General features: G+C 43.8%; 1 protein-coding gene across 8 annotated transcripts in view; it reads left to right on the plus strand.

Annotated features, from left to right (window-relative positions):
- Positions 1-25,132, plus strand: part of NCOA7 (nuclear receptor coactivator 7) — a 227,631-nt gene that overhangs the window by 37,656 nt on the left and 164,843 nt on the right. The gene's annotated exons all lie outside the window — the stretch shown is intronic.

Below are 25,132 nucleotides of genomic sequence, written 5' to 3' on the forward strand. Positions count from 1 at the left end.
GTTGTGCAGCTGTATTATCCTTTAACATTGCATGTTCTATGTTTGTGACTGGCTGTGGGATTTTGGCATATATGTTTGCAAATTTGCAGCGTGTTTTTGCATGCTCTTGTGCCATTAACAGCGTCCTTGATTTCGTTATGATGTTTTCTATTGACTAACTTATGTCTGTAGTTTTGACGGTTGCCAGAACGCAAGGAGGTTTGGGGTAAATGTAGTTTGATATTTTATCATCTGTCAGCATGGGTTGCAGATCTTTGATTGTTTTTCAAATTCCGTCTAGGGCAGGGTTGTATGTGGCCACTGGTGGTATGCGTGTGGTTATACTTTTCTACTTGTATTGGAGCAGGTGTTTCCATGGGCTTTTAGTGCAGTTGATAGTTGTGGCAATAGTCTTTGTCTTGTATCCCTTCTGTCTGAATGATTCAGTCAGGGTTGTGAGGTGTCTGTCTCTGGATTTAGTGTCAGAGCATATGCAGTGATATCTTATAGCCTGGCTGTGTATGATGGCTTGTTTTATACAAATTGAAAGATCCTGTGGTGTTTTACTGCTTATCTTTAATACTACAGTACAGTATGTACCGGCTTGATGATTAGCAGACCCAACACGCACCCTAACTGAACTGGGGATTTTGTATCTTCCAGGGAACTGTTCCCACTGAAAAAGCCTCTTTGAAGATTAAACTACTGTATGGAAAATTGCTCTTTTGGGTTATAATCCCACTTAGAAACATATTTTAGAGCTGCACTAAAGTGAACGCACAGATCCCAGTAACCTGATTAACATTTAACTTAGTTTTATAACTGTAAGAGATGTGTGCAGAGGTATGCTCTGCTTGTGTGTGTTGCTCCATGTTCAAGCTTTTCATCTTCCAATAGTTTCTTTATTTTTTGTAGCTCATGCAGCTTTTCCTTCTTTTCATTGATGTGGTCAGTCAAATCAGAATTTTATTCTTTCAGCCTTGTATTTTCTCTTTTTACAGTCTCTGTAATATTCAGGGCCTCCTTGTAGTCCTCCTTCCATTTACGCACTTCTGATTTGAGACTCCCAGTTTCCTGGCGTGAGACTTCTATCTCTAGGTTGAGGGTCTGAAGCTCCTTCTGAGAGACTTTAAGATCCACATTAAGGCTGTGGACATCTTTTTGAGAGATGTCAAGCTCCTCAGCGAGACTAAGAAGTTCCTTTTTAGAGACTTCCAGTTCTGTGCGGCAACTGCTGATCTCTTGGTGTGAGGCCTCCAATTCTAAGCGGAAAGTATGAACCTCATTCTGCGATATGTCCACCTCTGTCAGGATAGTGTTGACCTCCTGGCAAGGAACATCCAGCTCTAACTTGAGTGTATGGACTTCTTTCTGGAAGATCTCCCGCTTGGTACCTAGGCTGTGAAACTTTCTGGGAGACTTCAAAACGCTGTTCGAGAGACTTCGAGGTCCGTACTAAGGCAGTGAACCTCCTTTCGAGAGCCTCCAAGCTCTGCAATGAGACTGAGAGACTCCTTCTGAGATAGTCCAAGCTCTACACTGAGACAGAGGGCCTTTTTTTAAACCTCCTCCTGTTTCTGCTGCAAGTCAGCAATAACTTCGTCCGAGTGGGTCTGTTTCTTGACAATGGCGGAAATAATAGTGTTTGCTGCCTTCAGCTCAGTCATCCGGTCCTCTAAGTCACTACGTAAGCGACGCTCCGTGTTCATTACTGTCCCACAGTCAAAGGTGATTGATAACAGATCACTCTGTAGCTTGGCATTAGCTTATATCTCCTGTTTCAATCGTTTACAGAGGAGATCAGAGTCCTGCTAGTATTTTCCAGGGCATCTTCAGGGCTGGTCAAGGGATCATCACTCATTGGTTCCGGCTCCACTTCCCTGGTATAGTTTGAGGGTTTCTCACTGTCAGCACCAGACAGACACTTCTGTGGGGTACACGACTTCTGCCTTGGGCCATCTGGATATTCGGTCATCCGCAGGACGAATTCTCAATTTCCTATAAGCTGCAGGGCATCTCGGCCCCCCTTTTCCTCCGCAGGATCTGCGGACGTGTCTGATCCTTCCACGGTAATTGGAGAACCTCTTTTCTTTTTCCTTTTATGCCTTTTAGCTGTGGACGACTCCGTTCCATCAGGGATACTGGGGTCTCTGTCTAGGTTTGAAACTTCAGCAGTTTCACAGCATCCACCATGCTTTTCTTGCAATTGCATTAGCTGGCAGGAATTTTCGGGGTTATAGAGACCTGTTTGTTCGGCGTGTACTGAGTTTAGGCACCTCCCCCATGCTATGGGTGTTTTGTGGGTGCGTCTTGTTTCAGGTTCCCCATAAGAGATATCTTCATCCTTATCCTCATAGGACTGGAAGGGCCACTCTTCCGTGGGGTAGAGTTCATTACAGGAACGCCGCATCTTGTCCTCCATTTTGATGGTATCAAGTGTATTTTTTTCCTGACCTCGGGAGGTGTTTTTGCAGCTGTTGTCACTGTATTTGCTAGAACCGCAAATTGTGATAGTCCTACAGGTGGGCATACTTTGCTTGTAGAGTTTATAGCTCTCACAGGCGTCTCTGTAGACTTTTTCTTCTTCTTTACTTTGGTATGTTTTGAAACATCAGCAGTACTGTGCACAAATTCTTTCTCATCAGTGATCCTGGATGTGCAATTGCTAAGTAAAACTTCTGTACCTTCCTTGTGACCACAGCGCATTGCTTGCTGCTGCAGTTCTTTAGCTTGTTGAAAAAAATATTCCTCTGACTGTTGCCCTTTTTCTGGGGCCACGTAGAGATCATCCTCATCATCCGAATAAGGCCTGAAGGGACACTGCTCCGTGTGGCAGGGCTCTTTGCACCAGGAACACATTTTCTTCCACATTCTTCTTGCAGAGCCTGTATTTGACTTCAGCTGGGCAGCCATTTTAAAATCCCATGTTTTTTTTTTCTTTCACAAGTGGTGGGGTAAACTCTGGTCACAGCATCAGTCCCTTGTATGGGTCACCGTCTGTCACTGTCCTCCCAGTCAAACTGTGGCGTTGTGGATTTCTCCAGTGCAGTGTAGTTTTCCTGCCTGGATGTGTAGCCCTTTAATTCTGGTCACTTCTGCATGTGTTTTGTTGCTCAGACTGTTGCAGGAAATGATGCAGGCAAAAGCACAAACATTTTCACAGGCAGTCTCCGGGGCACCTTTGAACTTTAAGGGCCACCTCTCATCCCAACTTTTGACACCATATGTAAGAGATGTGTGCAGAGGTATGCAAGGCCGACCATTTTTAAGGTGAAATTAAAATAAGGCTTTATTGCTCGTTCCTTTAAACAATACAGCAAACAAAAACATACATAAAACAATAAACACCTTGTAACAGGGGAGTTATCCCTGTTCAGGTAATGAACCTGTTATCCAGCAGTGTGGTGGTTAACTGCTGGTAGTCAATTAACAAACACCACCTGCCTGATTAGATGGCTTAGAAAAGCCTGTCTTTTGAGACAGGAAGTGAGACTCCTTAGCTCAGACCTGAGCTGAACTTGGAGACACTTGTCTTGAGCCCTGCCAGAAGAAACAGCAGAGCTGCTTTCAAGACACAGGGGAAACTTCTAAACCTGAATGCTGACAGACCCTGAAGAAAAGGGACAGGGAAGATTTTCCCTCCAAACCACTACAAACAGATAAGACTTTCATATACAAGACTTTTTATATCTGTTCATCTCATGCTATATGTTTGGGGCTGGGAGACATGCTTATCTAAGTTATCTAAGGGAGTTGTGAACTGCATAGTATTTCACTAGAAATACTCCCAAGTGAATAGAAGCTTTGTTTACCCCTTGTTTGGATGGTTTCCTGATGTTAAGGAAAAGGCGCAATGAAAGGCTTATTTAATTTCACTATAATCAGTCTCCCTTGCATACCTCTGTGAGCGTCCGCCTACATATGGTGTCCGTAGTGGGACGAGAGGTGGTCTTTTTTGAAGTTAGAAAGGACCGGAGATTTGTTCTGTGAAATTTTTTTTATGCTTTTTGCCTACAAACAGTCTGAGCAACTTAAAAAAAAAAAAAAAAAATCTCATGCAGCAGAGACCAGAGTTAAAGTGAGACACGCCACTGCACTGAAACTTACAAAACCACAGATGGACTCTTTTCCCCAATCCCAAGAGGAGAGAGAGAGAGACTGCTGAAGCAGGTAAAACCTTATTTGCCTATCACAATAAAGTGTAATATGGTCATTGAAATAGGGGGTTTGCCTTCCAGCCATAGTCAGGGTTCAAGAAGTGAGTTAGCCCTTGAAAGGGATAGTCGTTTGTTATTTTCAAATGTTTAGCTGAAGCAGTGAATACAGATGGTGACCCATGAGCGGTACTGATTCTGCAAGTAAAGGCTGCCACACCGCTTAGGACTACCAGTTGTGAATGGAGTATATGCAGAAAAATGTGAAAATTGATGCAAGACTGTGCTGAAGCAGGGTAATTTTCAGTAAACAAGTGCTGAGGGTAAAATTGCCTACTAGAAAAAAAAAAGGAATTGCTGAACTGTGTAAAAGGTATCCCAAACTGTGAAGAGTGAATGTCATAATACCCAAAGTTGGGACTGAACTCAAACAGAAAATCACATTATTTGGCTGAAGCAGAGAGATTGCACCTAGCAAGTAAATGGTGTAAAGCAAACATAAGTTTTTACCTAGCAACTACACATTCAGCATACCTAATGAGAGATTATACCTAGCAAGTAAATGGTGTAAAGCAAATAGACGTTTTTACCTAGCAACTGCACATCTTGTATACCTGATAAGAGAAAATGCATGCACAGTACTGCTGATATTGTAAAACTTACCCAAGAAAGAAAAAGTCTACAGAGATGCCTCTACAAGCAAAATATGCCCACCTGTAGGACTACCACAATTGGGGGTTCTAGCAAATACAGTGGCAACAGCTGCAATAGCGCCTCCTGAGGTCAGGAAGAAAATTACACCTGATAGCCTAAAAATGGAGGACAAGATGCAGCGTTCCTGTAATGAACCCTACCCCACGGAAGAGTGGCCCTTCCAGTCCAATAAAGAGGAAGACATCTCTGACAGGGGACCAAACCGAGTCACACCCACAAAACACCCCACGAATGGTGGGGGTGCCTGAACTCGGCACGAACTGGAAAAAACGCTCCCTTTGATGACGAATATGATCAGCAGGAGAAAGAGTGGGAGCAGTGGATCACCGAATATTTCCGTCAGCTATTACAGTTGCAAGAAAAGCCGGGTGGATCCAGTGACGCTGCTAAAATTTCAAATGAAGATGGAGACCCCAGTATCCCTGAAGGGACGGTGTCATCCAAATCAAAAAGGCAGAAAAAGAAAAGCGGTTCTTCACTTACCGTGGAAGGAACAGACATGTCTGCAGATCCTGTGGAGGAAAAGGGGGGCCGAGTTGCCCTGCAGCCTAGAGAAAATGGAGAATTCATCCGCCTGTTAACCGAATATCTAGAGGGCCCAAGGCAGAAGTCGTGTACCCCAAAGAAGTGTCTGTCCGGTGCTAACAGTGAGCAACCCTCAACCAACCATCCCAGGGAAGCGGAGCCGGAACCAGTGAGTGTCGATCCCTTGACCAGCCCTGAGGATGCCCTGAAAAATGCCAGGCGTGACTGTGATATACTCCGTGAACAATTGAAACAAAAGAAAGATGGTTACGCGGAGCTACTGAAAAATAACGTGAAGCTACAGGAACATGTGCTCGCAATGTACTCTGCAGCCAGGACAGAATTGGACGATCTCAAGACTGAGCTAGATACTGCAAATGCTACTATTTCCGCCATGGATGAAAAGCAGAGCCAATCTGATAAAATGATGACTAAGCTGAAGCGGAAGTATGAGGAGGCACTAAGGCAGATGACAGTCTTTCAGCAAGAGGTTCACACTCTTCGCGTAGAGCTGAATGCCTCACAACAGGAGGTCAACAATGTCCGGACAGAGGTGGACGTATCTCAGAAAGAGTTTCAGACACTCCACAGAGCACTGGATGCCTCACATCATGAGACCAACAGCTGCCGCACAGATCTGGAAGTTTCCAGAAAGGAACTACACAGTCTCACTGAGGAGCTGGACATATCTAAAGAAACTATTGTCAATCTTGATACAGATCTCAAAGTCTCTCAGAAGGAAGTCTCACGCCAGGAGACTGTCATTCTCAAAGCCGATGTGCATAAATGGAAGGAGGAATGCAAAGAGGCCCTGAAAAGTACAGAGACTGAAAAAGGAGAAAATTCAAGATTAAAAGAGAAAACTTAAAACTGAAAGAAGAAAAATTTCAGTTGACAGACGAAGTCAAGGAAAAGAATGAAAAGCTACACGAGCTTAAGGAAATAAATAGACTTTTGGGAGGTGAGAAGTTTGAAGCAGAGCACCGACTGAAGAACCAACTGCAAGGTCTGCATACGCACCTCGAGAAGGCCGAAGAGAAGCAGCGAACTCTGCAGGAAGAAAATCTGCAGGCTCTTAAAGAAATTCAAGTGCTACAGGAACGTCTGATGACCCAGTATGTCCCCGCAAAGCAGCATGAGAAACTGAAGGCTACCCTGAGCGTCACCAAAGCATTGCTAGAGGCCAAGCTTAGAACCCAGGTGACCCGGCACAAAAGGGAGCACAAGAAGGTCCAGAAACTAAAACAAGTAACTATGGCCCGAGCAAAGAAATTCATAGTGCTTCACAATGCAATAAAAATGTGGAAGCAAGCTCAGAGAAAGAAAAGCGTGCAGATAAATTCCCTGAGAAGAGACTTGCAAGATGCACTCAAAAAAAACAGGGATCGCTCGCGGATGAGATTACAGTCCTACAAGGACAAGCATTGACCCTGACTAAGCATCAGTATCCCACAGCCTCAAAAACCCATGAAAATAAGGGTACAGTGAGAGCTGGGAATACCGCTCGTCTGAAAGACAAGGTTGCAAAATTTGAACCACCTAAACAAGCACTAGTAAAACCTTCAGCCACCCAACAGGCAACAAAAGAAGGTACACGTGCTGAATCAAAACCAGAAGAATCCTTAGCTGATGAAGCTGATGAAGCTGAAAAGATGGGACATTCTCTGGAAGTGGATGTGGAATTGCAACTTAACCCCAAAGAGGCTGAACTGCAACTGCTGCCATACAGTATGCCTACAATAAGATGAGCACCCAACGCGAGGGAAATCTCATGACCGCGCACGTAGCAAAAAGACTATACTTAGAAAAAGTCCTCCTCGAGCGACTGAGGAGTGCTGATCTCAAGCACCTTCAGGAGGAGACACGAATAAACTGGAGAAAGGGCTCCAATCCCAGCAGGACTGAGGGTTCTCTTCCTCCATCCACTCTCATTCAAGTCACAGAGATATCTAGACAGAGATATCACAGAGAGTGGAAGGATGGGCTTTGGCCATGGCAAGCCCGAGCTTCCCACAAACAGGGGAGGTATGTAACAGGGGAGTTATCCCTGTTCGGGTACTGTACCTCTAATCCAGCAGTGTGGTGGTTAACTGCTGGTAGTCAATTAACAAACACCACCTGCCTGATTAGATGGCTTAGAAAAGCCTGTCTTTTGAGACAGGAAGTGAGACTCCTTAGCTCAGACCTGAGCTGAACTTGGAGACACTTGTCTTGAGCCCTGCCAGAAGAAACAGCAGAGCTGCTTTCAAGACACATGGGAAACTTCTAAACCTGAATGCTGACAAACCCTGAAGAAAAGGGAGCTGAACCAGGGACAGAGAAGATTTTCCCTCCAAACCACTACAAACAGATAAGACTTTCATATACAAGACTTTTTATATCTGTTCATCTTATGCTATATGTTTGGGGCTGGGAGACATGCTTATCTAAGGGAGTTGTGAACTGCATCGTATTTCACTAGAAATACTCCCAAGTGAATAGGAGCTTTGTTTACCCCTTGTTTGGATCGTTTCCTGATGTTAAGGAAAAGGCGCAATAAAAGGCTTATTTAATTTCACTATAATCAGTCTCCCTTGCATACCTCTGTGAGCGTCCGCCTACACACCTATCCCTGTGTAAGGGCTAACTTACTTCCCCAGTCACTCTCTGCAAGGCTGAGGGGAAAACACCCCTTACCCACTTATCACCCCAAAGTCTCAGTGGTACCTTAACGCAGGTGGCCCTTCAGGTCAGTGGTTTCCGGGTAGTTGTCTGCTTGAGGTCCAGGCAGGTCCCCTTTTGTCTTGCTCCCAGAACACAGCCTTCATTTTCTTATGTCAACACCATTGTGAGCTAAGGAATCGCCTTCCTATTTCTCAGACAAGTCTTTTTCTAAAAGTCCTAATCAGCCAGGTGGTGTCTGGTTGATTGCCTGTGTGCAATTAACCAGCACACTGCTGGGTTTAGAGTCAGTTTCTCTCCAACAGTGATAAGTCCCTGTTACAATAACCTTAATATTTTTTTAAATAGCTTTTTAATTAGAACCTGAATCTGAATAGCACATTACCAGTTACACTATTTACCATGCATGCTGCTTTTGGGATACAGCAGGGCCCCGCTTCTCGGCGCTTCGCTTTTCGGCGATCCGCTGATATGGCGGCACCGAGAAGGCCGCCATCTTTGTTTCTCAGTCGCACATGCGCAGATCGGGCGGTTGCGCCTGGCGCGCATGGGCAGACCGTTGTCTGCGCGTGCATACCGTAGTTTGCACGCGCAGACCATAGGCCATGCATGCGCAGAATGGCGAAAACGCTGTTCTGTGCATGCACAGAACTGAAAATCGCCGGATCTGCTTTCCGGCGATTTTCACTATACGGCGGGGCCCTGGAACGGAACCCGCCGTATACCTGGGGCCCTGCTGTAATATATTGAATTGGGGAAGAATGCTGAATTATTTTTCAAGTTGCCGTGTACTTATCCGGTGTATATAACAGTTCTTTGAAAAATGTTTATAAAGATATTCAAAAATATTATTTTACATCAATATGTTTGTCAATGCACAAATCACTGGATGATTTCCAATGAAGTAGCTATCACAGATTAAAAAAAAACCTGTTAGGGCAATTTTATTTTCCTGTATCAGTAAGTAGCTGGGGTGGCACCTTCAGTTGTTATATCTCTTATCAACGCAAGGGGATCTTTAATAATGTAGAAACGGTAAATGATGCACCGAGGATTAGCTCGAAGTTATTGCAAGGTCCAGACAAGGTAACAATCTAACTAGCAAATACAGTAATCTATTGTATTCAATTAATTATTAATAATTCTGTGTTTACCTGCAAAGTTACATTTCACTGTGTGCTTTGAACAAGAGAGAGAGAATAGTGTATGTACTGACAGGCAGCTACAGTAGGTCTTGAATAACTGCCTGCAAAATGTCAAGGGGCATAGTCTCTCTAAACAGGTGTGCTTTAGTACCAGGTTCCCCACGAACGAACAGAGGCAGCCCCCTCTCTCTGTGCTCTAGTCATGAGTGGCTTGCACATTGGCCAGCAACGTATCTATCTGAGGCTAACGGAGTCTCAGCTGCACTGCGGTATGGTCATGTGTCATGATAATATCATGAGATATTAGGTATTTTAATCCCTCTGGTTCTTCAGGTGTTAATGAGCTACAGTTCGAAGTTGAAAATACAATATTTGGCTTGTTATGAATCTGTGGGAGCTTCAAAGGGGCTTGATTGAAGTTGGGTGCTAAAAGTACAAAGAGTTTTTTATGGTATGTTAGCACCTTTTACAGTCCTACTAGTAAAAACTGATATTTTCTAGAGATAAGGACATATGTTCTGCCAGACAGGGACTCTGACAAACAAAAGATTCTTCAAATCATTCTATGGAAGAGGTTTATGGATTGCGAGGGGGTGGGACTATCCCATGCCATCCCAAGATATGAGACATGGAATCAGGGACTTGACAGCGATGCCGACACATACAATTTTGATATTTGCATTTGTGACAGGGTGACAAATGCAAGGGGTCCAGATATGGGAGGTCTGTCATGTACTGGGGAACAGGTATTCATTTGTTGCTCAGGTGTAGTGGTAAGACAGTTATGTTTAGTCTTGTTGCGTCCGCCATGTGCGCCTGAATGTATTGATGTGGCTCACATGTATGCAAGTATTAGTTAAGGAAAGTTATGAATATTTAGATATGGAAGGTTTTACAGTAGTTTAAACGTAATTTGGTAGGAGTTTTTTACTCTGTCGTAAAACTGTCAATCTCACAGCTGATTTACGACCGGGGCTGGGTTTATGTTGTTTCAATGGGAAAGAATACTACTTAAAGAGCATCAGAAAATGATGAAAATTAGATTTCACCAGAAGAGTGGTTTGGACAAAACACGTGATATCTCATCCCCTACACCAGTAACCTTTCTGGAGGAGAACATTTGACATATGGTGATGTATAGGGTTTTCTTTTATGTTATATCCTTTTTATTTTGAGAAACTGTTCTGCATTCATTGTAACTGTATGCTCATGTAATCCATTTTCTGTAATCTAAGCACTGTATTTTTATATATTAAAACATTTAATATATAAGTACTGTTTTGGGCTCTGAATGAACTTTTGTACATTCTGGAGAGAGTATTTACGTTTTCGGACATGTTTTACTACAACTGATTTTTGTGTGTTAAAGTGCATAGTTTTTTCTATAATAAACAGGGACCTGGAGCCCTGGCACATATTAATTTTACATCTTATGTGCATATCCCAGGTGGTGGCAGTGTATAGAGATGATTGCAATTGAGTAAGGGGTTAATATTAACTCATTGGAGGTACCTTTTCAAAGGAGAAAGGTGAGTTTGCTAGACTAGCGATGTGCATTATCCCTGGTTGCATATCTAAGTCAAGTGCCCACTTGTGTGCTGTTCGTGACAGTTGGTATATTGGGACGGATTTAGGGGAGATGTTAACCCATTTGAGGGACCTTTGTGAAGGTGAAGAGTGGGCAGCTTGCGAGTTGTGTATTAATCCTTGTCCTGTAGAGAAGATATTGTTCATTTGAGGGACCTCTGTGGAGAATAAGAGTTGGAGTGTTTGCAAGCGTGAGTATTAAACCTTGTCCTGTATGCAGGTCACGTACGTGACATCATGTTTAGGAGGTCTCTGATTTAGATCCTCTCTTTCACAATTCCACAGAGCATGGGACTAAATGGGGTCACTGGTAGAGGCGAGGACTTGGGAATAGACAGAAATTTTATTGAAATTCTATGATGTGTTTATCTGCGACCAGATTCTACTCATGAGTAAGTGTTAGATCAGTTACAGCGGTGATCTGTCCATATTTTTTCTAATAGAAAAATAATTTTTCTCTTCTTGTCCCAAAGCAAAACCTTCCTTCACACTGTTAACCTGTGGCCTTGCAACACATTGCTCTACAGTGCATTGCAAGCCCTTCTTGGGTTAACATCAAGTCCATCTTAATAAGTACAAACACAACTTTTACCTTACAGATATCATGCTGCACTGTTATGTTTGCCTTTTGTCCGTGGCTTTTGGTTTAGTAGTACATTGTGTCCATTATTGCCAATATTTTGTCAACATATCAACTTGCGATTTTGTTGCTACGAACTGAAATGTAATGGGTTATCAGATAATAGGTCTTGATTAACATGCGCTCAATAACTGGGACCCCTTTTAGACATAACAAGAATAAGACAATCGGGTTTTGCCTTATCCCCATTTAACCATGTTTTTATCCATTTGGCATATATTATTTTTCCATGAGAGTGATTTTCTGTTGTGTAAACACTGTGTGTGTGCAGTAAATCTGGCCTCATTAGGGTGCTTTTTGTCTTGTGGAATAATCTGAACAAAAGAGAATTGTATGAGGTTGACCTTCCTGAAAGAACTGTTAATTCCTCAAAGTGAAAATCAGAATAACCTGGAATCATTTATGCTACTTGTTTTCCCCACTGGTCTTCTTGATAACATTGTAATAAATTTAACCCATTTTATACAGAAGAACATTAGCTTTTGTTTTTAAGAACTTGTTTATAACTTGCAGTCCAGCAAATATAATAGCTCTTGAACAGTTTACATTGAATTAAAGCAGCTATTTGTGTGCTGTTATAATGATCTGTACTGTGACCCTACATTGACGCAGAAGGTGAAAAGCAATTAAAGTGCAAAGCGCTATTGCTAAAGATATTAATATATATACTGTATACATACATATAAATGTGAAAAAAAATTACCGACTGACCCACATAAAAATTGGTGGTAGGCCTCAATACAGAGTTCTCTAACTAGAAGCTGTGAGTGTATGAAAAAATGTTTAATAATATATATGAGGCAGCCAGGGGTTGATCAAATCAGATTAATATATACTGAAAAACAAGTGACTTATCTGGCCCCTCCAAAGATATATATAGTTCAGAAAGATAGAGTCCAGAGATAGATGATTAATAGATTGTTCAGCAAATTAAATGGGGTCAAACCGTGAGGTGCTGGTGCAGTCCTGATAAGAGCATCAGATGTTGTAGTCTCTCGAAATGACGGTCAGGTGAACATCAGGACATGAAAATAAAGGCTAACAGAAAAAACATAGTGTAATACTGTGGGGTATGATGGGATGGGTGGTAGCAGCATATTGCCAAAGGCAAGGGAATGGGTTAAGGGAAGAGGGACTTACAAACAAAGGGATTACAAGACAGACACACAAGAAAAAGTGAAATAAATAATATGACCATTTATTCTAAAAAAATCTCCCAATGTCGTAATCAAGGTAAAAACAAGTGATATGGAGATGACGTGGTGCAGGTCATTTCAGGCAAAATTAGAATCCTACTTACAAGAAGTAGGTTTAATATGAGCATTGAGTACTAATAGTACACTGCTGTCGCTTGCATGGGGACAGGGTAACCGCTGATGCGTGGATGGATCCCTTGGACCAGATGGAAAGCTGCGATGTAAGCCGCCCGTCAGGCGGTTGTCTGCCCATCTCCGTGTCCCGGTATGGAATGATCGGAAGTATAAAGGGAAGCCGATTGTACTGCTGTCAGGAAGAAGGTCACGAGCACATCCACGCACGCACGTCTGGTGCCGAGTGCGTGCTGGGAACATGACCTTTGACCCTACGACCTTTGTAACTTGCATCGCTTCCTCAGGGGAATGTGAATGGGAGGGGTTAGACTCACAGTTTTATAGTCAGTCCGATTATCTCATCAAGTGCTTGAGACTAATAGAACTTAGGGGATATATAAAGCATTGACAGAAGTGTTTAACTTAAACATAATGGTATGAACACATAGTAAAAGTTATTATACAAGGTTTAACATATAACAAATCACAAACAGTGGCAACATGACATCCACAAAAGGTGGTGATATGGGGTGCTAATTGTGGCATATAATAAACTTGAGAAAAGTATGTGTCTGATTGCTAAGTAGAATGAATATACTGTAGGATTTATATTACAATTAATAATCAGTAGCAGACCACTGGCCTAGAAAATGTTCTAGATAGAGAAGAACAATAAATATATATATACTGACATAAAGACTTTCTATAAGAAGTGTTGGTAGAATCCATGAGCACCCATATTTTTTATTATTTATATTATTGCTTGTACTATATATACATCCCTCCTACTTTATCATCTGTTTTAATAGAAACCACCTTAATCCCTGAAACACCTTTATTAACTGTTCTTTTTGCGTTGTGGAAAGAAGTTCCAAATAATTCTCCCATTTATTAGAGAACTTTTTAACTAATTTCTCTAGATCTTTTATTGCATCTCTTCTATCATACTGTGTAATTATCTACATTCATTCCGATTTCAGTTTTGTTATGTTAGGAGCATATGATTTTAACCAATTTGCTAATTTAGGGAAATGGTTGCTTATTTACTTCATTTTTTTGTTTTTCAAAATTCCCAAATAACAACGCAAGATAGGATTTTTCAAATCTACACTTGAGAGTATTATTCATAAACTGAACTGATTTACATTGTAGTGTAAATATCCTCCTACATTTTTCTATTTAGGACAAATAACTGTGTATATGTTTGGTGGTGACATCTTAGGTACTTGTAGGAATAGGCACCAAATTATGCTGTAACAAAAGCAGCCTGTGCTGTTTATCCTGTGATCTTTTATAAGCCTGTTACCAGTTAGGCCTTTAAGTCTCAATTTTTGGAGTCAATAAACATATTAAGCTGTGAAACAACTTTTAGGAATGCTAGAGAAAGTTTCTGATTTCACTTAATTGTAACTCCAGCATGTTTTTCTAATTGGGATTTCCAATGTAGCTTCTGGTAGCCCCAACACACCCCTCGCCCTGTACCACATGGTAGAGGAGGACAAGAAGCTATTAAAATAGTACTCTTACCCCCCTCTACATTAAATTCAGTTCTGCCAGCCATGCTCAGGGTTGCCACCACTCCGTGTTTGACCCGAAGACTACGGGTTGTGGACATGTTTCTCCAGGCTACGCGTTTACTTGGTAAACCTCCGGGTGGTTGCGGGCAGCAGGCGGCATCCTCCAGCGTCTCCCCCTATAACTCCTGTCAATATGGCTGCCGCCGTGTTCCCATGTCAACGGGAACACTACGTGACGTAACAGCATCGCATGACGCCTGTTGACATGACAACGAAACGCTTTGTGATGCCACGACGTCACGTGGCACTGCGTTGCCATGACAATGTGATATCACGTGACGCCTCGGCACCAAAAGGCGTCCCGTTATCATGGCAACTTGACTCCATGTGACGTCATGACATCACGTAACATTCCATTGTCATGGCAACGTGGCGCCATTTGACACCGCACGGCCATATTGACGGGAGTTGCAAGTGGAGATTTCGGGAGGATGTCGGGATACACCGCAACTGAAGGTAAGCACTAAATTTAAAGATTTTATCTCTGGGTTAGCCTTCAGTAGAAGGTGATAACCCTGGTCATGCTCCATGTCATTAGGAGATATGTTTGTAATTTTAAAGCAACATTCCTACCATTTTATAGACTATGGGGACATAATATAGACACGGCACCCAAAACTCACCTTAGTAAACTTGATACCCTCTACAATTTAACATGCCATTTTGTCCTCGAATGCAACTACAACACACATCACTGCAAAATGCTCAAAGGAATAGATTGGTCATCACTTGAGTCTAGGTGCAAGGTCCGTCTTTCCAGTCTTGCCTTCAAATACGTCTACCTGACCAAGCAACTCACCCCCACCACATGCAGCACTTATCATCTGAGATCTGACCCCAAAAGACTGTTCATGGTCCCAAGGTTCAGCAAAGTATCTGGCCGCTCCTCCTTCTCTTACCATTCACCCCAAAACTGGAACAATCCACTGGAGACTCTCAAAGCCACCAGCAGTCTTAAGTTCTTTCAAAACAAAAGCTGTCTCACATTTTAATCTGGTCTGTAACTGTTACATATGCCTGTAGACGGACGCTCACAGAGGTACACAATTGGAGACTTTTGTAAGGTGAAATTATAACAAGGCTTTATTGTGCCTTTTCCTTAACATCAGGAAACCATCCAAACACGGGGGAAACAAAGCTTCTATTCACTTGGGAGTATTTTTAATAAAATACTATACAATTCACAACTCCCTTAGATAAGCATGTCTCCCAGCCCCAAACACATAGCATGAAATGAACAGATATAAAAAGTCTTGTTAATAAAAGTCTTATCTGTTAGCTGGCTGCTGTAGGGGAAGCTTCTCTGCTCTCCTGGAACCGCACCCGTGTGTGCACAGAAAATGTCAGCATCCAGGTTTAGAAGTCTTAGTTGTCAGCTCCAGAGATCTGTGTTCTCTTGGTCAGTCTCTCCTGGGAGACTCAAGAACCTCTGCTCTGTCTCCAAAGTTCAGCTCACACATGAGCTAAGGAGTCTAATTTGCTGTCTCAAAAGACAGGCTTTTTCTAAGCCATCTAATCAGGCAGGTGGTGTTAGTTAATTGCCTACCAGCAGTTAACCACCACACTGCTGGATTAGAGGCACATTTGTGAACAGGGATAAGTCCCCTGTTACATACCTCCCCTGTTCGTGGGAAGCTCGGGCTTACCAAGGCCAAAGCCCATCCTTCCACTCTCATTCGAGATCTTTGTGACTTGAATGAGAGTGGATGGAGGAAGAGAACCCTCTGTCCCGCTGGGATTGGAGCCCTTTCTCCAGTTTATTTTTGTCTCCTCCCGAAGGTGCTTAAGGTCAGCACTCCTCAGTCGCTCGAGGAGGACTTTTTCCAAGTAAAGTCTTTTTACAGAGTGCGCGGTCATGAGATTTCCGTTGCGTCGGGCACTCCTCTTTTTGTAGACAAACTGTATGGCAACAGTTGTAGAGCAGTTTGGACTAGCCCGTAGAGTTTTCCGCTTTTGAAGCGGTCTTTCTGCACCTCCTCCACACCACGGAGTCGCCAGTTCAGCTTCTTTGGAACTGAGTTGCACCTCCACCTCCTTTTCCAGAGAACGTCCTATTTTTTTAGCTTCCTCAGCTAAGGATTCTTCTGGCTTTGATTCTGCACTCCTACCTCTGTTTGTTGCCTGTTGGGCAGCTGTAAGTTTGGCTAATGCTTTCTTAGGTGGCTCAAACTTCATAATTTTGTTTTGAAGGTGCATGGAGTCCCCAACTCTCACTGTACCCTTGTCCTCACGGGCATTAGTTACTGTGGGATACCGGTGCTTGGGCAGAGCCAATACCTTTTTCCGTATTGGAGGAATCTGTAGAGACTGGTCTGCAGAGTCTCAACCTGTTTGAGTGCGTCTTGCAAGTCTCTTCTCAGGGAATTTATCTGCGCACTTTGCTTTCTCTGAGTCTGTATCAGTGTCTCCTTCATATTCTGGAGCTCTGTAATTTTTGTCGTTAAGGTTGCCGCTGCGTCTGTTTTCTCCTTGGTGTACTGACTCAAGGGAATGGAACAGTCTCTCTGTCTCTCCAGCTCTTGCTCCAGTTTCTGAGCCTTCTCACGCTCCCTCTCATACAGAGTCACCTGGTATCGAAGCTCCGCCTCCAATGATGCTCTGAAGACATGCAGCGTGGCCTTTAGCTCCTCATACTGCTCTGTGGGGACGTACTGGGTATTCAGACGTTCCTGCAGCGCTTGTACCTCTTTAGCAGCCTGCAGCTTTTCTTCCTGCAGCGTTTGCTGCTTCTCCTCAGCATACTGGAGGTGTGAACGCAGACCTTGCAGTTGGTTCTGCAGTCGGTGTTGTGCTTCAAACTTTTCCTTGACTTCGTCTGTCAACTGAAAATTTTCTTCTTTCAGTTTAAGTTTTCTCTTTTTAATCTTGAATTTTCTCCTTTTTCAGTCTCTGTATTATTCAGAGCCTCTTTGCAGTCCTCCTTCCATTTACGCACATCGGCTTTGAGAAAGACAGTCTCCTGGCGTGAGACTTCCTTCTCTAGGTTAAGGGTCTGAAGCTCCTTCTAAGAGACTTGGAGATCTGTATTAAGATGTAGGATAGTTTTCTTTGAAATGTCCAGCTCCTCAGTGAGACTGTGTAGTTCCTTTCTGGAAACTTCCAGGTCTGTGCGGCAGCTGTTGGTCTCATGATGTGAGGCATCCAGTGCTCTGCAGAGTGTCTGAACCTCTTTCTGAGATACGTCCACCTCTATCCGGACACTGTTGACCTCCTGTTGTGAGGCATTCAGCTCTATGCGAAGAGTGTGAACCTCTTGCTGGAAGACTGTCATCTGCTTCAGTGCCTCCTCATACTTCCGCTTTAGCGTAGCCACCATTTTATCAGATTTGCTCTGCTTTTCATCCGTGGCGGAAATAGTAGCATTCGCAGTATCTAGCTCAGTCTTGAGATCATCCAATTCTGTCCTGGCTAAAGAGTAAATTGTGAGCCCATCTTTTTGTAGCATCACGTTATTATTCTGTAGCTCTGTGTAACCATCTTCCTTTTGTTTCAATTGTTCACGGAGCAAGTCATGCCTGGCATTTTTCAGGGCATCTTCAGGGCTGGTCAAGGGATCGTCACTCACTGGTTCTGGCTCCACTTCCCTGGGATGGTTGGTTGAGGGTTCCTCACTGTTGGCACCTGACAGACACTTCTTTGGGGTACACGACTTCTGCTTTGGGCCCTCTGGATATTCGGTTAACCGTGGGACGAATTCTCCATTTTCTCTAGGCTGCAGGGCAACTTGGTCCCCCTTTTCCTCCACAGGATCTGCGGACGTGTCTGTTCCTTCCACGGTAAGTGAAGAACCGCTTTTCTTTTTCCACTTTTTTGTTTTGGATGACTCCGTCCCATCCGGAATACTGGGGTCTCCTTCTTTATTTGATACTTTAGCAGCTTTATTATATACGCCAGGCTTTTCTTGCAGTTGCTTTAGCTGACAGAAATATTGGGTGATCTGCTGCTCCCGCTCTTTCTCTTGTCGACCATATTCGTCATCATAGAGGGCGGTCTTTTCTGTTCGTGCCGAGTTCAGGCACCCCCACCATTCTTGGGGTGTTTTGTGGATGTGACTCGGTTCGGGTTCCCCGTAAGAGATGTCTTCCTCTTTATTGGACTGGAAGGGCCACTCTTCCGTGGGGTAGGGTTCATTACAAGAACGCTGCATCTTTTCCTCCATTTTTAGGCTATCAGGTGTACTTTTCTTCCTGACCTCAGGAGGCGCTATTGCAGCTGTTGCCACTGTATTTGCTAGAACCCCCAGTTGTGGTAGTCCTACAGGTGGGCATATTTTGCTTGTAGAGGTCGTAGCTCTCACAGGCATCTCTGTAGACTTTTCTTTCTTGGGTAAGTTCCACAATATCAGCAGTAATGTGCAGTTGCTAGGTAAAATGTCTATTTGCTTTACACCATTTACTTGCTAGGTGTAATCTCTCATTAGGTATGTTGAATGTGTAGTTGCTAGGTAAAAACTTCCGTTTGCTTTATACCATTTACTTGCTCGGTGCAATCCCTCCACTTCAGCAACAGAATTTGGTTTTCTGCTTGAGTTCAGTAATTTTCAGTCTCATCTTTGGGTATTATGGCATTCACACTTTACCCTTTGGGTGTCTGTTTTGTTCCCAAGATATATAGGCAGACTTTTTTTTACTTGCAGAAAAAAAAAACATTCTTTGCAGTGGAATATTTATTTCACTCCCGGCAGGGTGACTCAACACTCAGCAATTGGCTTTGGAAATACCTTTTACACAGTTCAGCAATCCCTTTTTCCCCTGTAGGGCAATTTTACACTCAGCATTTGTTTGCTAAAAAATTCCCCTGCTTCAGCACAGTCTTACATCAATTTTCACACTTTTCTGCATATACTCCATTCACAGCTGGTAGTCCTATGCGTGTGGCAACCTTTATTTGCAAAATCAGTACCACTCGTGGGTCACCATCTGTATTCACTGCTTCAGCGAAACTTTTGAAAACAACAAACACCTATCCCTTTTTAAGGGCTGACTCACTTCTTGAACACTGACTATGGCTGGAAGGCAAAACCCCTATTTCAATGACCATATTACACTTTGTGATAGGCAAATAAGGTTTAGCTGCTTCAGCAGTCTCTCTCCTCTTGGGATTGGGGAAAAGAGTCCATCTGTGGTTTTGTAGGTTTCAGTGCAGTGGTGTGTATCACTTTAACTCTGGTCTCTGCTGCCTAAGAGTTTTGTTTTTTTTAAGTTGCTCAGACTGTTTGTAGGCAAAAAGCATAAAAAAAAATTCACAGAAAAAATCTCCGGTCCTTTCTAACTTCAAAGACGACCTCTCGTCCCACTTCGGACACCATATGTAGACGGACGCTCACAGAGGTACACAATCGGAGACTTTTGTAAGGTGAAATTATAACAAGGCTTTATTGTGCCTTTTCCTTAACATCAGGAAACCATCCAAACACGGGGGAAACAAAGCTTCTATTCACTTGGGAGTATTTCTAGTGAAATACTATGCAATTCACAACTCCCTTAGATAAGCATGTCTCCCAGCCCCAAACACATAGCATGAAATGAACAGATATAAAAAGTCTTGTTAATAAAAGACTTATCTGTTAGCTAGCTGCTGTAGGGGAAGCTTCTCTGCTCTCCTGGAACCGCACCCGTGTGTGCACAGAAAATGTCAGCATCCAGGTTTAGAAGTCTTAGTTGTCAGCTCCAGAGATCTGTGTTCTCTTGGTCAGTCTCTCCTGGGAGACTCAAGAACCTCTGCTCTGTCTCCAAAGTTCAGCTCACACGTGAGCTAAGGAGTCTCATTTCCTGTCTCAAAAGACAGGCTTTTTCTAAGCCATCTAATCAGGCAGGTGGTGTTAGTTAATTGCCTACCAGCAGTTAACCACCACACTGCTGGATTAGAGGCACATTTGTGAACAGGGATAAGTCCCCTGTTACAACGCCTATAACATATATTATCATTAACTGTGCATGCAATGTCTTGTATGTAATGTATAACCCTGTTCACTTAATGTAACTATGTATTTGTAACCATGCATTGTCATCATAACTCTGTGCCCAGGACATACTTGAAAACAAGAAGTACAGTAACTCTCAATGTATTACATCGTGGTAAAACATTTTTATAAATAAATAACATTTTTCCAGAATCAGAACAAGGAGGTCTGCCGGAGCTGAACCACGCTATTCCTAATTTAGGTGACTCCAATATGGCTGCCAGGGTTTTCCAATAGGATGCCATGCTGTCACGCTCTGATGAAATTGTGACAACCCATTAGCAAGTGGGAGTAAAGCTTGGATGGCTGCTTTTCCAAAAGGGACCAGAAACACCAGCACCTAAAAATTGTGAATCGGGAAATCTCTGTTCAAAATAGCGTGATCCAGCTCCAGGTGACCCCAGGTTCCGATTCTGTAATTAAAGAAATGTTAGATGGGGATATTGCCACTTTCACTTTTTGAGTACTGAAGGGGCCTGCAGCACCAGAGTGCAATCACCGAGCCATCACAGTGTCACAGACAACGGGAACAGAAGAGGAGTCCTCTTACGTTCCTCTGCCTGCCAGATTGCATTTGGTGCTCCACAGGATAACGAGCGGAAAGCCCATGAGGGCCAGACCCCATGATGCGGTTGCTACGTCGTGAGGTACTCAAAGGGTTCACATGCTTACACAAAGGGTTGTAATTTCCTCCATAGAAAACAGTGTTTGCCAACCAACGATTAAGTATGCGTTAATCATTAAACTGCGATAGTGCTGATCGGGGCACTATTGCATGGTAACTCCCATTGGCAGTGGAAGTTTCCATGCTTTAGTCACCCAAAGTGCACTACCAGTTTATTGACTAATCCCCAATATGTCTATCTATCTATATATATTTATAACAATAGCAAGAATGTGTGGGGGAGCTTGAGAAAGGACCGTAAGGTACGAAACATTGCTTCTTTTTTCTGTGATTACCCCCTGATGCCTGTGTTACTTCATTAAATTGTATTTTTTTCATTTGTGAGTGCTCCAGATTCTTTGATATTGGGTATTTATATGTAGCCAGGTCCTCCAGGCTCACCCTTATCTCCGCTGCAATGGGAGAATAAGGGAAGGTTGCAGAGCGTGCAGGGAGCGCTTTGATACACCGGAGGCTCCGTAGCGGCCCGTGTGTTCAGGGCGCCGCCATTTTGGTACTCGCGCATGCGCAGTAGCCCCGTTGGCAACAGCGACAGGGGAAAGGTGCAGCAGGGGTTGCGGTAGCCCGCAAAACATGGACCAATCAGAGGAGGCATAGAGTGGGGGACTACACGTCCCAGGAGCCTCAGCGAGACCAGGTGATGCCAGGGAGCCAATAGGGCGACAGGATTGCGGTAGGAAGATATAGGAGGTTGCGCAGGGGGACACGTTGGTCAGAGAAGACCGGGAAGGGGAAGAGGTAGGAGCTCTGCATGTAGAGAGGCAAGTAGCCTCTACACAAGGCCCCGCTACCCCAGGCCCAGTACGCCCTGTGTCACAGCTAGCTAGAGTTAAAGTATGGACAGGCCCTAGAATAGGAACCTGTCACATTAGCAGAAGAAGTGTCAAGACCCAGAGACTGTCGCAGCATCATCACAGAGGTTTGGGACCAGACCTCTCCAAGCACAGCCGCATCCAACCGGGTGGGATCGCCCCGGGAGGTACCACTACCACATCAGAGTCGTCGGATCCTTTGCGAAGTCTGTTTGCAGGCCCGAGCGCAGGAGCGCTCGGCAGGTAACATAAGTGCACCAACTATAATATCAGTACACAGTGGCTGCGCAGTCACACACACACATACCTTACTTTGGGGGGTGGGGTTGTGGTGTGGGGGAATTGGACACGGTGTGGGTACACGGTGAAGGGTCGCGTCCTGCGAGACACGTTATCTATTGTGTCTCCTAGTAGAGTGATACTTAACGAATGACATGCATGGTTATGGTTACCGCAAGTAAAGCCACTGTTCCTTTTATATGCTGTGTGCGTAGTATTGCATTATTGTCCTGTGAGGAACCACTCCCGCTCGGCTGGGAGCCATCACAGGTGGAGGCGCTGCACTTGGTAAAAGATTATCAGCCCATATACTTATCGCCCCAGGCTCTCCGTGGCGGAGGCTTAGGCCCTGCGAGCCCACAGGTTAGACAACATTGGTAGTATACTGTATTCAATAGGAAACAGGGCTACATATATATATAAAACAAAAAGAGGACAGCACGGCTTCCATAGCGTAATACTGTATTTAATAGTGGTATAGTTCATAGATCAAGAACACTTACAATGTGTAAATGAATAAAAAGCAGTGGTTAAAATTTTTTGACATCACATCACTGTTAAATACAGTATTACGCTATGGAAGCCGCGCTGTCCTCTTTTTCTTTTATAGATTGAGAGGAAGTTGGTTGATCGTGAGGACTGGCAGCGACATCTAGTAGCTGATTGAAGACACTTTTTTCTGTTTGGGGCTTTTTTTTTTTCCCTTTTCCCTCCCCCCCCCCCTTTTTTTCCCTCCCTTTCCCTGTTTGGGTGTTTTGTGCTATTTGTCTGTTTGTCCACAGCAGCGTACTGATACATCTTGTTTATCATTATTTATATCTATCTATTTTGTCCGTGTTCTAGATAGCGCAGCAGTTATTTCCTTTTTACTACATATATATAATATACAGGCATACCCCACATTAACGTACGCAATGGGACCGGAGCATGTATGTAAAGCGAAAATGTACTTAAAGGGAAGCACTACCCTTTTCCTACTTATCGATGCATGTACTGTACGGCAATCGTCATATACGTGCATAACTGATGTAAATAACGCATTTGTAACAGGCTCTATAGTCTCCCCGCTTGTGCACAGCTTCGGTACAGGTAGGAAGCCGGTATTGCTGTTCAGGACGTGATGACAGGCGCATGCGTGAGCTGCCGTTTTCCTATTGAGCGATATGTACTTACTCGCGAGTGTTCTTAAAGTGAGTGTACTTAAAACGGGGTATGCCAGTATATATATATATGTGTATATATATAGAGAGAGAGAGAGAGAGAGAGAGAGAGAGAGAGAGAGAGAGAGAGAGAGAGAGAGAGAGAGAGAGAGAGAGAGAGGTCATCACTAGCAAGGGAAGACAAAGGACAGCACTCAAGGATAAACGGCAACAAAAAAACCTGTATTCAGATGGTAAAGCACAAACAAGACCAACGTTTCGGTCCTTGTAGGACCTTCCTCAGGGTTGTTTACTGGCTTTGCATTTCACCCCAGTCTATGCTTAAAAGCTGTGTTTAAAGCAGCATGCATTGGCTTAAGGGTTGCTCGTGTAATATGAGCTTGAGACAAAAGGTGGCACTGTGTGCTCATTTGCATGTAATTTCCCAGAATCCCTTGCTGCAGTGGAAGCGCTGTATGCTGGGCGATAATGGTGAAAGACAGGGTTGCAGACCTGTCTGAGACATGCAAATGAATATACAGTAATATTTACAGTTGCTATATATATATTTATCTATATATATCTATATACAGTGTTCGACAAACCTATACATTTGCTCGCCCCGGGCGAGTGGATTTAACCCCCGGGCGAGTAAATATTGGCCCAAGCAGCACACGTTTGGTACTAGGTGGCGAGTAGATTTTTTTGTGTGGCGAGTAGATTTTTTGGTGATTTGTCAACCACTGTCTATATATATATATATATACACACACACATACCGTATATGGAAAGCGTAATTTGCTCCATAACATTGTAAAATACATTGTTGCACGGTTTGTGCCTGGTGGATAATGCATAGAATTTGTTATCCAAGTGTCTTACATTTAACACTGATCTCTTGAGATTAATCCCCCCTGAGGCCTGCTTCAATGATGCAAACACAAAGTAATGTGCAACTGCACTATTTCCCTGTGCACACAGATGCATTCACTGATGAACTGTACTATTGCACAAGGCAGCAGTTAACGGTTCCAATAATCGCAATCAAAATTGCCACCAACAGGCCAGGTATTAAGGATATCCCTGCTTCAGCACAGGTGGCTCAATCGTTCAATCATGCGGTTGCTACATCATGGGGTCCTTAAAGGGTTAACATTTTTACATAAATTGCTGCAATTTCCCCTATAGCAAAGCAATGATTAAGAAGGTGTTAATCATTAAACTGCGATAGTGCTGATCTGTGATCTGGGCACTATTGCAGGGTAACTCCCATCGACTTCAGTAAGAGGTTCCATGCGTTAGTGACCCAAACTGCACTACTGTATGCACTAGTTGTAGCATGAAACTGATGCACATAAGGCCTTGGCCAGGCTCCCTGCTGGCGTGCTGAGGCGTGCTGAGGCTCAGGGAAAGCGGGTGCTTTCCCTGGCCTTGCGGTTGCTTACCGCACGCGCCGTCTGGGGGCGGGCTTGGGGCAGGCCGGGGGCAGGCACGTCACTGGCCGGGGCCGGGCCAGTGATGTCACGGAGCTGGTTCGCCCTCATTGGGCGAACCGCTCACGTGACCGGCCTTTCGCGCCGGCAAGCGGGGGAATTTTAAATTCCCCTAAGACCTACGCTTCCGCGCGCTTGCGGACGCGTAGGTGAGCCCCTACTAAAGCCGCTCTAATTGCGGCTGTAGGGGCTCAATGCTGAGCGGGAGCGCGCCTCCGCCAGCAAGCAAGTAACATGGCCGAGGCCTAAGGGTTTTTCGAATTAAACTGTAATAGTGCACAATTATTGCATGGAAACTCCGATTAAACTAAAATCTATTGAGGCTGATATCAACAGATTGAAAGTGTTTTCAGACAAAGGGGGATTTTGTGAATTATATGATCTTACCAACAGCAGGATAATGATCTTGGATAAAAACCTTGTAGAAACAAAAAGTTAAAAACAGCATAGCCCAGACACATCTTTTCTTA

The sequence above is a fragment of the Ascaphus truei genome, chromosome 4, assembly GCF_040206685.1.
Source record: "Ascaphus truei isolate aAscTru1 chromosome 4, aAscTru1.hap1, whole genome shotgun sequence".
NCBI lineage: Eukaryota > Metazoa > Chordata > Amphibia > Anura > Ascaphidae > Ascaphus > Ascaphus truei.